Source organism: Mauremys mutica, chromosome 14 (genome assembly GCF_020497125.1).
Source record: "Mauremys mutica isolate MM-2020 ecotype Southern chromosome 14, ASM2049712v1, whole genome shotgun sequence".
NCBI classification, from domain to species: Eukaryota; Metazoa; Chordata; order Testudines; family Geoemydidae; genus Mauremys; species Mauremys mutica.
In genome coordinates, this window is record NC_059085.1 from 45,852,558 (window position 1) to 45,865,418 (window position 12,861).

Below are 12,861 nucleotides of genomic sequence, written 5' to 3' on the forward strand. Positions count from 1 at the left end.
TTATGAAGGAGAGGGCTCCTCACCCCAAGCACACTGAAACGATGGGGTAGGCAGTTTGAATATTGCTGCCTTTTATACATTGGTCCTGTATCCTTGTATTTTTTGTCTCCCTAATTGGCTCAGATGCGTTGCTAGTGGTGAAGAATCTCAACCAGGGGGAAAGTTGGCTCGTTGTAATTAAGAACAAAATTTACCATGTGAGAGCTTTGTTTTTTGATTTCTCTCTCCTTCTCCCCCAATCTCTGCTGCAAATGAGGGCAAATTACAGTGCAGATGGGAGGAGACATGGCAATGCTTGGAACTTGCTGCTTTCACTTTTTTATGCGTTTGTTTTATTTCATTTTGTTTTTTAAAAGCATGAAGCAAGTGAAGCGACAAGAGGAATCCATTATGCAAATCATGTCACATTTGCATAATGTCTCATGACTGGAATATGCAAATGGGCTGTATAATTTATGAGTGCCAGTGTCTGTCTAAAAGTGTTTCCCATAATTTAAAAAAAAAAAGTGAGCCTGTGAGACATGGGGAAGGCGGCTTGGCTTGCTGCCCTACCAGGGAAGCTCTGAGCTTTCTCCTCAAAGTGCTCCCTGGTAGCAGCAGCAGAAATTAAACTTCCAAATGCTCATTAACCCATCAGAGGCAAAGACCCCTTTCGCTCTCTGTCTCTCCCCACCCTTTATTTTCTGTCCCTCCCTCCAAGTCCACCCACCCCTATGTCTAACTTCTGCACAAACCACATGACTAATACATAGGATTTCACGACCCATTGGAAAAGAGAGACTGTTTCTGGGCAAGCTTGCTGTTTGCTTGCTTGCTTGTTTGTTTGTTTGAATCAGGATGACTCTGAGACAGTGGATGAGAAGAAGAGTCTGCTCCTTCCAGCTGTGTCTTTGAGATAGACTGGCTTTGAAGGCGCAGTGTGTTTCAGGGAATAGCATTTAAAGTTTCTGTACATGGGAGGCATTGTGGCATGTGTCAGTGACATTGCTCAGTGTTTGAAATGCGTTGTGTCTAACTCATGGTTTCAGTAAGGGATCTGTGTCCGACTTCTTGAAGAGCTATGAAGGTCGATCTAGTGATGGCACTACCCAGCGAAAGCGAGTTCATGGCTGGAGCTGGCGATCTCCAGTTCCAACCATAAGAAAGTCTTTGAAATGCTCTGAAAATGCAGGACTGGTATCAAGGCTCTTTATGCCCTTTATTTTTTACCCAGCACTTGTGAGAGTCCTGTTTGAGCCTAGCGTGACTGCAGGGCTTGGGATTACAGTAAAGAAAGGAGCGCCCAGGTGCTTTCCAATGGTGCAATGGCACCCAGATGCTACATGGATGCCTGCCTGAGAAAGACTAGAACAATAGTAAGTAATTATTTGATAACGATATTTGGGAATGAGGATTTTCAATTTTGACTCTGCTGTACAGATATGGGGAGGTCGTTTTGATCCCAAAGTGAACTCAGTGGTTTGGAGTTGTTTCATTAAACATGTTACAGTCTGTGGATGTCACTGAACTCCTAGTACTGGCATTCTAGGAGTGGGTGCAGTGCTTGGGGTGAGTGTGTGGCAGTCGTTGTCAGTTTTGAGCTGAAAAGGCCCCGTTCGGTTATGAAGCTGTTTTCTGAGTGGGAGAGAAGGGTCAAAAACTTATCTCAGGAGTCTCAATTTTCATTTAAAAATGAAGCAAGTTTCTAATCTTTCTGGTTTCAAAGAATTTTCTGAATGTGAATGAAGCTGCCTTAATTGATGAACGTGTAATTAATGACAGCTTTCATATGAAAGCATAGATTCATATTTTTAATATAATTCTGTATGTAAAGTTACCATATTTATATGCACTGTAAGTGTTGGCTTTGGCCCTACATGGCATAATGAGCTTTTAAAATATTAACAAATTACTGTGTGTTACCATAAAAGCAACAAAGAATCCTGTGGCACCTTATAGACTAACAGACGTTTTGCAGCATGAGCTTTCGTGGGTGAATACCCACTTCTTCAGATGCAAGGGAGTGTTACCATGTGTGTTACCATGTTTTTGTGTGTGGCTAAAACAGCACAATGGATTTCAGGACATGGGCACAACATAATTTTGAGGTGTGAGGTCACAAGAAGAAAAAGTAGGTGTGTTTTGAATCTTGTAAGGGAAGGTGAGAGTTTTTGAGGAACCCGTGAGAAAGCAATGACAACCTTACACATCTAGACTTCAGAAGGCTTCCCCCGTTCCCCAAATACCTGGAAGTTTGCTGCCGCCTTCCTGTTCTGAGAAGAGAGGTGTCTGATGAGCAGTCCCTGCAGTGCATCAGACCACACAGTTCCTCACCAGGGTAGAGCTCAGGCTAACTTAGACTGTGCCTACAGGAAAGGACTGAGCCTATGTATAGGAAGGATATGTGACCTATGCCACAAGCACTTGGGCAAAGAGAATGGAGGCATCCTAGCAAGTCGCAGGGTGTCAGCATCATTGGGAGTCAGAGGGGAGAAGCAGCAGCTGGCCAGAGAGGATGGGAAGGGAATGGAGAACAATGATGCTGTAGCAGTGGAGAGTGAAGGAAAAGCTTGTCTCCTGAGGAACAATGAGGGAAGAAAGGCTTCCTGAGCAGGGTGTGGAGTGGTAGCACAACGGTAGGGTTTTAGCGTTGTCCTTCTGATGCTAGCAGTGATGAGACTCCCTTCGGGGTATGGCTGATGTTGGGACGATGGGAGCGAGGGATCTATTGTGTGAGTAAAATGATTGGCAGGCTACCGGGATTGGGATTCTGTCCCTACTTCGTGAGAGTTGTCTGTCTGTCTGTCTTTCGCTCTTTGCAGGACACTGGCTCAACTCGCTGCTGCTCTCTGGCTGTCAGTGTCAGCTGATTGTGGTGCTCAGCAGTCTAGTCATTTCTTAGATAAGCAAGAGCACAAATGAAATATAGAGAAGTTTTAAACTAAATGAAGCAAAATTATTGTTCTTTCCTGGGATGCTAGGTATACTTCTGGGACCCTCTCCTCTTGCTTTGCGCTCCTCTGACCTACACAACTTGCTCTGGACACCTTCAGTGCCACCCCTGAGCTGCCTAGAGGGTTGTGGAGCGGGCCTAAGGGGCTCTCCTCCCCTCTGCAGCCCACTGGCGTGGGGATAACAGGCTCCATTTTAGACTTTTAGCCTTTGTCATTTCGCTGCTTTGGGGTTTTACAAACTCCAGCTATGGTCTGTGGATCAGCAGAAGGCAACATGCTGAGAACCATACAGTGTGACACTGGGGAGGTTGCAGAGCAGGACTGGTCCATCAAGGGACCTTTCTCTTCCCAAGGGGTTCACAGAATAAATGAACTGCAGAACCACTGCTTTAAAACATGACTTTGGGTTAGTTTCCCCTCATACCTGCTTCTCTGCACAACTAGACTGCTATAAAATAGGGTGCTGGAAGGTATTGCTGAAACTTCTTTCACAAAGCTCTGCTGATTGTACAGCAGGGTGTCATACATGGCATTATATGTTCTCCTTGAGTGGTCTGACAGAGCTGTTGAATAGGAGGGGCAATAAAACTTAGCCTGGTGGGACTTGGCACATTGAAGCTTTCGGGGAGCAAGAATAATTTCTCATAACTCTCTGGGATCTGCCCCAGGGGAATTCCTGATACCAGCTCAGTGCACCTCCCATGATCCCTGCCGCATTATGTAGGTGGGCCTGCTATTCTTTATGGCCAGTTGTGCTGAAAGTCACTGATAAATGCAGCAGGATCAGCAAGTCTGTCTGTCTAATCTAAATGAACTGCCCATACCAACCTGCTCTTTGAAGTTCGCCACTACCCCCACATTGCCCAGTTGCCTCAGATTTAAACCTCATCTCCTCACCTCTAAGGCCCAGCCTACATCAAAGTACACACTGGAGACAACAGGCTTGAAACATTTCACATTTTGAAAACGAGGGTGTTTTAGAAGGAGGGAGGCTTAGCAGAAATGTCCAGCTTTACCAGCAGGACAAGGTTGTAGCAGCATGGGCATGGGCCCAGGCAAAGTTGTTGCCAGTGTGCCTGCTCCAAAAATAATTGTGCAATCTCTGTTTTTAAAAAAAGCACATCCTGCTTCTCTTTTTCTTTCACTGCCCAAACCGTGCAAGCAGTTTAGGTCCCTGTGAATGATACAGACCCGTGGAGTATTCCTCTTTGATGATCCATGGCATGACTCTGGCTGGAGAGTCAAGACATTGAGTCAGAATTCTGACACTCAGGGGAGCCAGGCTGAGGTCACTTCAGCTTCCTGAGCTCTCCCAGGCAGCTACCTGGAGTCGTCGTCATGCTCTCAGTCACTGTCATGCAGCGATTCAAAGCCCTGCCTCTCTGAGCTGACACACTGCTCTGGTCTCTCTCTTTATGGACATTACTAATTTTAAAATACTTTTGTCATGCTGTATCATGACATACAAACCAGGTGGTAGAAGCTGTGTGTGAAATTGGGATTGGACTAATAGCACATCTGCTCTAATAGTAAGCACAGGTGGTTGTGGAGGTAATGTTCTTACATTTGAAGAGCTAGACTGACCCTTTTAAAGACGTTACCAGGCAGCACTATCTGTAGCCTTGGATGGAACTCGCCAAGTGTCCCTAGGACAGGTGGATTCTTACAGAATTACTGATGGTAATGGAAGAGATCCCACGTCCTATTGTCCAAGGGCAAAGCATCTGTGGGAGGTATTACGGCAGTATGGGGACCCATGGGAGACACCACTGAGAAGTGGGATAGCAGATTTTTGGGAGGCATCACTAAGTTGTAGTAGAGGGTTGAGGCCCACGAGAGGCTTCAGCACTGCAGCCTGTTGGGGGGGATGGCAGACCTCTGAGAGGCATTGCTACAGGCTGCCGGGGGAGAATGGGCCCATAGGAGGCATGGTGTATGGCCCATGGGGGGCTGGTGGCAGGCCTGTGGCAATTGTCTCTACAACCCGATGGTGGATCAGTGGGAAGTGTTGCCAAGACATTTTTTTTAAATCAGCAGGTCCAGACAACTTGTATCCGAGAGTTTTAAAAGAGCTGGATGAGGAGTTTGCTGGACCATCAGTGTTGATTTTCAATGAAGTCTTGGATCACTGGGGAAACTCCAGAAGACTGAAAAAAAAGCTAATGTTGTGCCAATGTTTTAAAGGGTGGATGGGATGACCTGAGTAATTATAGGCCTGTTGGCCAGAAATTGATCCCAGGCTGATGCAGGACTCAATTAATAAAGAATTAAAAGAGGGTAATATAATAAATGCCAATCAACATGGGTTTATGGAAAATAAATCCTGTCAAAGTAACTTGATATCTTTCTTTGATGAGATTACAAGTTTTGTGGATAAAGGGAATAGCGTCGAGGAATATACTTAGACATCTCTTCGTACTGCACAACATTTTGATTATAAAACTAGAGCAATATAAAATTACATGGCACACATTAAATAGCTTAAAAACTGGCTAACTGATAGGTCTCAAAATGTAACTGTATACAAGGAATTGTCATTGAGTGGGTGTGTTTACAATGGGGTCCTTCAGGGATTGGTTCTTGCCCTATGCTGTTTAATGTTTTTGTCAATGACCTGAAAGAAAACAAAATCATCACTGATAAAGTTTACAGGCGACACAAAAATTGGGTGTGTGGTAAATAATGACGAAGACAAGTCAGGAATTCAGAGTGATCTGGATCACTTAGTAAACTGGGAGCAAGCAAACAATGTTCATTCTTCTTTGACTGCTTGCTTGTGTCCATTCTGTTGTAGGTATGTGCGCTTGCCACATGCACCGGTGCCTCAAGTTTTTCCCTCAGCAGTATCCATAGCTGATTGGCTCTGGTGCCCTCTGAAGTGGCTCTGATGGCACAGTATAAGGGGCGCTGCTGGCTCCTCCCACACTCAGTTCCTTCTTACCAACAGTGACAGTGCTGGAACATCATCTTGCTTCGACAAGCTTTCTCGTTCTTAATCTGTTGATACGAACTGAACATAAGAATGGCCGTATCGGGTCAGACCAAAGGTCCATCTAGCCCAGTATCTGTCTACCGACAGTGGCCAATGCCAGGTGCCCCTGAGGGAGTGAACCTAACAGGCAATGATCAAGTGATCTCTCTCCTGCCATCCATCTCCATCCTCTGACAAACAGAGGCTAGGGACACCATTCTTACCCATCCTGGCTAATAGCCATTTATGGACTTAGCCACCATGAATTTATCCAGTTCCCTTTTAAACATTGTTATAGTCCTAGCCTTCACAACCTCCTCAGGTAAGGAGTTCCACAAGTTGACTGAGCTCTGCGTGAAGAAGAACTTCCTTTTATTTGTTTTAAACCTGCTGCCTATTAATTTCATTTGGTGACCCCTAGTTCTTGTATTATGGGAATAAGTAAATAACTTTTCCTTATCCACTTTCTCAACATCACTCATGATTTTATATACCTCTATCATATCCCCTGTAACAGGTTCGACTCACCCCTGCGGCGCCTCCTGCTGGTGACTCTGGGGAATTAGCTCTTTCCAGCCCTGGAGCGCCCTCTGCAGCCTGGTGATCCACCTATTTACTACTGGCCCCCTGTCCCTCCCAGGACCCCGGTGCCCCTTTAACCTTTAATTGGGTTTCCCCTTCCCAGGGGAACCCCCACCCTACTATCCCCACTTCGCCTCAGTAGTGGCTACTGCCCAGTCTCTATCTAGCCCCCGTTCACTGGGGCAGACTGCAGTATCCAGTACTCATCATCGGCAAAGGGGGTTTGGACCTGCTGCCGATGATGTCTACCCCTAGGTTGCCCCCTGCAACCCCCAGTACCTTTTGCCCTGTGCTAGGCCGCAGCCTGGGGTTTTCTAGGCTGGAGCTTCCCCAGCTCCTCAGCCTTTCCCCAGCCCTGCTTCACCCTAGGTACCTTGTCTCAGCTCCTAAGCAGCCAGGCCCATCTCTCTCTATAGCCAGAGAGAGACTGACTGGGCTCCTGGCTCATAGCCTTTTATAGGGGCCAGCTGTGGCCTGATTGGGGTGTGGCCCAGCTGCGGCTACTTCCCCAATCAGCCCAGCTTTGAGAGCAACAGCTCTGAAGCCCTGCCAAGCTGCTTTTAAACCCCTGAAAACCCGGAGCAGGGATCCACCCTGCTACATCCCCCCCTTAGTCTTCTCTTTTCCAAGCTGAAGAGTCCTAGCCTCTTTAATCTTTCCTCGTATGGGACCCTCTCCAAACCCCTAATCATTTTAGTTGCCCTTTTCTGAACCTTTTCTAGTGCTAGAATATCTTTATTGAGGTGAGGAGACCACATCTGTACACAGTATTCGAGATGTGGGCGTACCATGGATTTATATAAGGGCAATAATATATTCTCAGTCTTATTCTCTATCCCCTTTTTGATTCCTAATGATTCCTAACATCCTGTTTGCTTTTTTGACCGCCTCTGCACACTGCGTGGACATCTTCAGAGAACTAGCCACGATGACTCCAAGATCTTTTTCCTGACTCATTGTAGCTAAATTAGCCCCCATCATATTGTATGTATAGTTGGGGTTATTTTTTCCAATGTGCATTACTTTACATTTATCCACATTAAATTTCATTTGCCATTTGGTTGCCCAATCACTTAGTTTTGTGAGATCTTTTTGAAGTTCTTCACAATCTGCTTTGGTCTTAACTATCTTGAGTAGTTTAGTCTCATCTGCAAACTTTGCCACCTCACTGTTTACCCCTTTCTCCAAATCATTTATGAATAAATTGAATAGGATTGGTCCTAGGACTGACCCTTGGGGAACACCACTAGTTACCCCTCTCCATTCTGAGAATTTACCATTAATTCCTACCCTTTGTTCCCTGTCTTTTAACCAGTTCTCAATCCATGAAAGGACCTTCCCTTTTATCCCATGACAGCTTAATTTACATAAGAGCCTTTGGTGAGGGACCTTGTCAAAGGCTTTCTGGAAATCTAAGTACACTATGTCCACCGGATCCCCCTTGTCCACATGTTTGTTGACCCCTTCAAAGAACTCTAATAGATTAGTAAGACACGATTTCCCTTTACAGAAACCATGTTGACTATTGCTCAACAGTTTGTTTTTCTGTGTGTCTGACAATTTTATTCTTAACTATTGTTTCAACTAATTTGCCCTGTACCGACGTTAGACTTACCAGTCTGTAATTGCTGGGATCACCTCTAGAGCCCTTTTTAAATATTGGCGTTACATTAGCTAACTTCCAGTCATTGGGTACCGAAGCCGATTTAAAGGACAGGTTACAAACCTTAGTTAATAGTTCCGCAATTTCACATTTGAGTTCTTTCAGAACTCTTGGGTGAATGCCATCTGGTCCCAGTGACTTGTTAATGTTGAGTTTATCAATTAATTCCAAAACCTCCTCTAGTTACAGTTGCTCAGATTTGTCGCCTACAAAAGCCAGCTCAGGTTTGGGAATCTCCCTAACATCCTCAGCCGTGAAGACTGAAGCAAAGAATCCATTTAGTTTCTCCGCAATGACTTTATCATCTTTAAGCGCTCCTTTTGTATTTTGATCGTCAAGGGGCGCCACTAGTTGTTTAGCAGGCTTCCTGCTTCTGATGTACTTAAAAAACATTTTGTTATTACCTTTAGAGTTTTTGGCTAGCGGTTCTTCAAACTCCTCTTTGGCTTTTCTTATTACACTCTTGCACTTAAGTTGGCAGTGTTTGTGCTCCTTTCTATTTGCCTCACTAGGATTTGACTTCCTCTTTTTAAAGGAAGTCTTTTTATCTCTCACTGCTTCTTTTACATGGTTGTTAGGCCACGGTGGCGCTCTTTTAGTTCTTTTACTGTGTTTCTTATTTTGGGGTATACATTGAAGTTGGGCCTCTATTATGGTGTCTTTAAAAAGGGCCCACGCAACTTGCAGGGATTTCACTTTAGTCACTGTACCTTTTAACTTTTGTCTAACTAACCCCCTCATTTTTGTATAGTTCCCCCTTTTGAAATTAAATGCCACAGTGTTGGGCTGTTGAGGTGTTCTTCCCACCACAGGGATGTTGAATGCTTTTGTATTATGGTCACTATTTCCAAGCAGTCCTGCTATAGTTACCTCTTGGACCAGCTCCTGCGCTCCACTCGATTAAATCTAGAGTTGCCTCTCCCCTTGTGGGTTCCCGTACCAGCTGCTCCATGAAGCAGTCATTTAAAGTATCGAGAAATTTTATCTCTGCATTTCATCCTGAAGTGAAATGTTCCCAATCAATATGGGGATAATTGAAATCCCCCACTATTATTGTGTTCTTAATTTTGATAGCCTCTCTAATTTCCCTTAGCATTTCATCATCACTATTACTGTCCTGGTCAGGTGGTCGATAATAGATCCCTAATGTTATATTTTTATTTGAGCATGAAATTTCTATCCATAGAGATTCTATGGAACATGTGGATTCGCTTAAGATTTTTACTTCATTTGAATCTACACTTTCTTTCACATATAGTGCCACTCCTCCCCCTGCACGACCTGTTCTGTCCTTCCGATATATTTTGTACCCCGGAATGATTGTGTCCCATTGATTGCTCTCAGTCCACCAGGTTTCTGTGATGCCTATTATATCAATATCCTCCTTTATCACAAGGCACTCTAGTTCACCCATCTTATTATTTAGACTTCTAGCATTTTTGTACAAGCACTTTAAAAACTTGTCCCTGTTTATTTGTCTGCCCTTTTCTGATGTGCCAGATTCTTTTTTATGTGACTGTTTATCATCTGATCCAGCCCTTACATTATCCCCTCTTCCGTCCTCTGCTCCTGACTATAACCTGGAGATTCTCTATCATCAGACTCTCCCCTAAGAGAAGTCTGTGTCCGATCTACATGCTCCTCTGCAGCAGTCGGCTTTCCCCCATCTCCTAGTTTAAAAACTGCTCTACAACCTTTTTAATGTTTAGTGCCAGCATTCTGGTTCCACTTTGGTTTAGGTGGAGCCCATCTCTCCTGTATAGGCTCCTCCCATCCCAGAAGTTTCCCCAGTTCCTAATGAACATGAACCCCTCCTCTCTACACCATCGTCTCATCCACGCATTGAGACTCTGAAGCTCTGCCTGCCTACGTGGCCCTGCGCGTGGAACTGGGAGCATTTCTGAGAATGCCACCATAGAGGTCCTGGATTTCAGTCTCTTCCCTAGCAGCCTAAATTTGGCTTCCAGGACATCTCTCCTACCCTTCCCTATGTCATTGGTACCTACATGTACCACGACCACCGGCTCCTCCCCAGCACTACACATAAGTCTGTCTAGATACCTCGAGAGATCCACAACCTTCGCACCAGGCAGGCAAGTCACCATACGGTTCTCTCGGTCATCACAAACCCAGCTATCTACATTTCTAATAATCGAATCTCCCATTACTAACACCTGCCTTTTCCTAGAAACTGGAGTTCCCTCCCCCGGAGAGGTAACCTCAGTGCAAGAGGCAACCCCAGCACCATCTGGAAGGAGGGTCCCAACTACAGGAAGGTTTCCCTCTGCTCCCATTGACTGCTCTGCTTCCCTGGGCCGTTCTTCCTCCTCAACAGCGCAGGGGCTGTCTGACCGGAGGTGGGACAATTCTACAGTGTCCCGGAAAGCCTCATCAACATACCTCTCTGCCTCTCTTAGCTCCTCCAGTTCCGCCACTTTGGCCTCCAAAGTCTGTACATAGTCTCTGAGGGCCAGGAGCTCCTTGCACCGACTGCACACATACGCTACCCGCCCACAGGGCAGGTAATCATACATGCAACACTCAGCGCAATAAACTGGATAGCCCCCACTCTGCTGCTGGGCTTCTGCCTGCATTGTCTCCTAGTTAATGGAAGGGTGGTTTACAGAAAGAGGTTTTGAAATGTGGTTTGGTTTATAGGTTTTAAGGGGACTACAGGGAAGGGTTAGGACCAACAAGGGACTCCCGCTCCCCTTCCCAAACTCCCTTGCGAAACTCCCTGTTAGCAGCCCCTGGTCGCTTGTGCGCGGCTTTATAAAGCCCTGGCCTGAGTGAATGCCCCGCCCACTGATTAAGGCTCAGCCAATTACCAGAGGCTTTGAGTTTTCAAACCTTCCTTTGAAGCTCACGGCCTCCAACTGCCAGCCACAGCACACGGTCCTTCAAACAACCAAACAGACTGACAAACACAAGCTCAGCACACAGCAAGTAACCCCCAAACACACACTACAGACAGTCACTTACCCCACAGATGCTGTATTTGCTCCTCCTTCACCTGGAGAACTCCCTTGTGAAACTCCCTGTTAGCAGCCCCTGTTCACAAAGCTCCCTGGTCGCTTGTGCGCAGCTTTTGCCTGTATATGGTTAAAAGTTATTAGTTTCTCTTAGTTTAGTTAGTTAGTCCCGGACGGGACTCAGCCTAGGGACAGCGACACGGGCCTCCGGCACCTGGACATGCTGTCGACGCCCAAGGCCCTGCAGGCGACACAGGACAGCTTAGTGTTACCAGTGCCGGCCATGGCGGTGCCCCATTCTAAGGGCAAACCCGCCCTGGGGCCTTTCCAGCAGTCCCCATCTGTGCGGCACATCCCCACCTCAGGGAGTGTCCTGCCAGCGCTCGCCCACATGGAGCTGCCAGGCCTCAGACATAGAGAGGCCAGCCTGGAGGCCACCGGATTCAGGGCACCGCTCACCGGGCTCGAGGTGCAAATTGCTGGTGATTTGGTGCAGGCCCATGGAGGTGCGCCTATCCCTGCAGTCCCGATATCGGGACTGGCCTACCCGCTCTCCTAGTGTGTGGCACCGCTCCAGAAACACAGGCCAATTGTCCGGATAGCCTTGCTACCGGTTGCCAGAGCACTGGTACAGGTCGCCACGGTCGGGTCAACGCTCCACACCTCACCGGTTGACTTGCTCCCACTCCCGGTCGACAACTGCCACCGTTCAAGAAGCGTGAGGCGTCGATCACTGGGTTGCCGTTGCAAATCCGCCGAACGCCATTGGTCTCCGAGAGCTCGGCGTGGGGACTCATCACCCTCTGACAGATCCCTATCGCAACGCCAGGATCCAGCACCATCACGAACGGTCAGCACCGTCCTGGTCTCTGAGACACGATCCCTCCTCTGAGCAGGAGTCTATAGCAGCGCGCTAGGGTCCCGCGCTGGGGGTACCCACTCTGCCGGTGGCACTGCCCGTTGCGTTGTGGCCCCTGGGCCAGTGGCCTACCCCCCGGTAACTTTGGAACCCTTGGGGGTTCCCACAGCCCTCACAAGGGCTCAGGTCAGCCTCAGGGACCTCGGATAGACCATCAGCCACGATCTCCCACCCACCCCCCTGATGCAGAGAGTTCTGGGGAAAAGACCCTTCAGTTCAACCCGGCTCCCATGGAGGAACGAGCCGAGCAGCATTCAGAGGCGGCAGATCCTCCAGTGCTGGCTTTCTCCTCGTCCTCGCCTGACGAAGCGATTACAGGGCCCCCGCGTCCAGTCCCGCAAGATGATGCTAAGGCCCATCAGGAGCTGCTAAGAAGGGTCGCCTTGAACTTGGGGCTTTATGCTGAAGAGCTGGAGGAACCCTCGTACTCTCTATTTGATGTCCTTAACTTGGCAGTGCTGGCCCAGGTGGCATTGCTCTTGCATGAGGGGGTGGCAAAGATCACCAAGTCCCTGTGGCAGACCCCCTCATCGCTGCCCCCTATCTCAAAAAGGGCAGAACACCAGTACTATGTACCTGCTAAAGGTTCTGAGTACCTTTACACACACTCTGCCCCAAGCTCTGTGGTGGTCCTGGCCGTTAATGAATGGGAAAGGCAAGGCCAGCCAGGCACAACCTTGAAAAATAAAGACTCAAGGAGGCTTGATTTGTTTGGAAGAAAGATTTATTCGTCCTCGAGCCTCCAGCTGTGGGTGGCCAACCACCAGGCCGGATCCAGGATGGGAATGATGGAGGCCAGGGAGACTTCTTGAGATACTTGT

At 47.4% G+C, this 12,861-nt stretch overlaps 1 protein-coding gene across 15 annotated transcripts in view; it reads left to right on the forward strand.

Annotated features, from left to right (window-relative positions):
• The window catches only part of PMFBP1 (polyamine modulated factor 1 binding protein 1), a 333,447-nt gene that overhangs the window by 151,311 nt on the left and 169,275 nt on the right, over nucleotides 1–12,861 (forward strand). For 2 of the 15 annotated variants that reach the window (XM_044987524.1, XM_044987525.1), the window contains exon 1: nucleotides 1,238–1,355. The exons of the other annotated variants lie outside the window; for them this stretch is intronic. The gene's annotated coding sequence lies outside the window, so the exon portion shown is untranslated. Of the gene's footprint in view, nucleotides 1–1,237; nucleotides 1,356–12,861 lie in introns of those variants that run through there. 15 annotated transcript variants of the gene reach the window in all.